The sequence below is a fragment of the Salvelinus alpinus genome, chromosome 14, assembly GCF_045679555.1.
Source record: "Salvelinus alpinus chromosome 14, SLU_Salpinus.1, whole genome shotgun sequence".
Classification (NCBI taxonomy): domain Eukaryota; kingdom Metazoa; phylum Chordata; class Actinopteri; order Salmoniformes; family Salmonidae; genus Salvelinus; species Salvelinus alpinus.
In genome coordinates this window covers 34,874,578-34,877,882 of record NC_092099.1, presented here as the reverse complement: position 1 = coordinate 34,877,882, position 3,305 = coordinate 34,874,578, and positions in this window count along the sequence as shown.

The following is a 3,305-nucleotide window of genomic DNA, read 5'->3' as shown; positions in this document are numbered from 1 at the left end:
TATATGCTTCTCATATACAGTGCCTTCAGAAAGAAGAATTCACACCCCTTGACTGTTTCCATTTTTTTGGTGTTACAGCCTGAATTTAAAATGGATTAAATTGAGATGTTGTGTCACTGGCCTACACACAATACCCCATAATGTCAAAGCGGAATTATGTTTTTAGAAATGTTTACAAAATAATTAAAAATGAAAAGCTGAAATGTCTTGAGTCAATAACTATTCAACCCCTTTGTTATGGCAAGCCTAAATACATTCAAGACTGAAAATTTGCTTAACAAGTCACATAATAAGTTGCATGGACTCACTCTGTGTGCAATAATAGTGTTTAACATGATTTTTGAATGACTACCTCATCTCTGTACCCCACACATAAAATTATCTGTAAGATCCCTCAGTCGAGCAGTGAATTTCAAACACAGATTCAACCACAAAGACCAGGGAGGTTTTCCAATGCCTCGCAAAGAAGGGCACCTTTTGGTAAATGTGTAAAAATGTAAAAAGCAGACATTGTATATACCTTTGACCATGGTGAAGTTATTCATTACACTTTGGATGGTGAATCAATAGACCCAGTCACTACAAAGATACAGGCGTCCTTCCTAACTCAGTTGCCAGAGAGGAGGGAAAACGCTCAGGGATTTCCCCATGAGGCCAATGGTGACTTTAGAACAGTTACAGAGTTTAATGGCTGTGATAGGAGAAAACTGAGGATGGATCAACAACATTGTAGTTACTCCACAATACTAACATAAATGACAGAGTGAAAAGAAGGAAGCCTGTACATCATACAAATATTCCAAAACATGCATATTGTTTCCAAAAAGGCACTAAAGTAAAATGTAACTTTATGTCCTGAATACAAAGCATTATGTTTGTGGCAAATCCAACACATCACTGAGTACCACTCTTCATATTTTTAAGCATGGTGGTGGTGGTGGCATAATATTGTGTGCTTGTATTCGGCGAGGACTAGGGAGTTTTTAGGATAAAAAAAATCGGAGTAGAATTAAGCACAGGAAAACCTGTTGCTCAAGGTGATTCTAACATCTATTGACTCAGGGGTGTGAATACTTATGTAAATGAGATATTTCTGAATTGAATTTTCAATACATTTGCAAACATTTCAAAAAACATCCTGTTTCTGTCCCCAGGACGGACACACACACATGGCACACATGCTTTGCTCTTGTCACGCCCTGATCTGTTTCACCTGTCCTTGTGCTTGTCTCCATCCCCTCCAGGTGTCGCGCATCTTCCCCACTTATCCTCTGGGTATTTATACCTGTGTTTTCTGTCTGTCTGTGCCAGTTCTTCTTGTTTGTTCAAGTCAACCAGTGTTTTGTGTCTCAGTTCCTGTTTTTTACAGTCTCTCTTTTCTCACCCTCCTGGTTTTGACCCTTGCCTGTCCTGACCCTGTACCCGCCCGCCTGACCACTCTGCCTGTCCCTGACCCTGCCTGCCATTCTGTACCTTTGCTCCACCTCTGGATTACCGACCTCTGCCTGACCTGACTCTGAGCTTGCCTGTCATCCTGTACCTTGGCCTCTACACTGGATTATCGACCCCTGCCTGCCTTGACCTGTCATTTGCCTGCCCGTTACAATAAACATGGTTACTTCACACAGTCTGTACTTGGGTCTTACCTTGATTCCTTATAGTTCATTTTAGATCCTCGTGGGGAATTATAAGGAAATCACCAGTGCTCTTTCTGGTGGAAATTAAATTGTCGTTCTGGAGAGGAATTTTGAGGGAAAATGTGAAGCTGGAGATTAAGTGATTAAGCATTCGCTCTACATCCAAAGAACAATAGCTCACAGGGCCTGAATTACAATGACTCTCTTCTCCTCTTTCTCATTCATCACTAGCCACCCCCCCCCCCTTGCATCGCTATTTTCGGATTGTGCCCTCCTTTGAATGTGAGCATGATGCTGTAACCTTGCAGAATAATACCTTATTTTCCTTCTGACACACTAAAGGGGAGTTTTTCTATTTAAAGGGATGAAATAATAGGGGGCTTTTCACACTGCACATTTTCCTGCTTAGGCCAGATCTTAAAGCTAAGCTGCCCTGGTCTGGAGCAGGGTCACTGTCTGTTTGGTGTTAGCCCCAGAAATCTCCCCAAATTTCCAGTGTGAAAGGTAAAAATATTTAGTAGGCATCAACATTTATTTAATCTCTCGTGGACGTAACTGGTACCATAGAATCTGTTAATTATGGAATGGAATGCGTGGGATAACGAGCAGCAGTAATTCTGGTGTTTGGGTTTTTCGTCACTGGTTATTTGAACAAATCATAATTTCGCAGGTGTTAGCATCTTTTGAATTTCTGAAGGGGAGGGGACATTCGCCCGCAAGTTGCAAAGAGAGAGGACGAAGCTCCTCATTCTGGTTCCGGTCCTTGTTCTAGCATTTCTTGATCCCCTCTCTTAACATGTATAGACCCACAACTTAATTGAGAAGCTGACCAATTACGTGAGACTTTAGTTCTGGGTTAACCGAGATGAACATTCATTATCCAATTACACTGCATCACCATTACTACATTTGGATATTTTCTCTAAGTAATTTGTTTGTTCTGGTGCCTAGAAAGGCTGGAGTTGACACAAAATACTCAAAACCCAATATAGAGCTCTTGAAACTTCACGATTTATACTTCTTTCTTTCTCTCTCCATCTCTTCCTTCTCTCACATCCTGGCAACAGTAACTACACTAAGGGACCTGAACAGAATGCCTTTTCCCATGGAGCCCTTCTCTGCCCTAGATAGATACTGTTGCTCATGCCGCACACATGCGCACGCACAGACACACAGACACACAGACACAGACACACACGCACGCACGCACGCACGCACGCACGCACGCACGCACGCACGCACGCACGCACACACACACACACACACACACACACACACACACACACACACACACACACACACACACACACACACACACACACACACACACACACCTATATATACATACAGGTCGGGTGAAGGTGCTGAATGTTGCCTGAGAACCGAAGTGAAACTCGTAAATCCGTTATTATATCTGAGATTACATTTTCATTATGTATGAAACTGTAATGGAGTAATTCCATGTTAAATCCTTTAAGAAGCCTTATTCCCTTATTCTGAGTTTGTGTTTAATTGTTGCCTGAGGCTTAGTGACCAAGCTGTGCTTTGATGCTGGAGTTTGTTTATCTTTAAAACCGCATCTCTGTTCTATTTCTGTTCTGCTGCCGCAGCTGATACAAGAACTGAACAGATTTTTAAAAGATGAAATGAAACTGCAGCCAGAGCTCT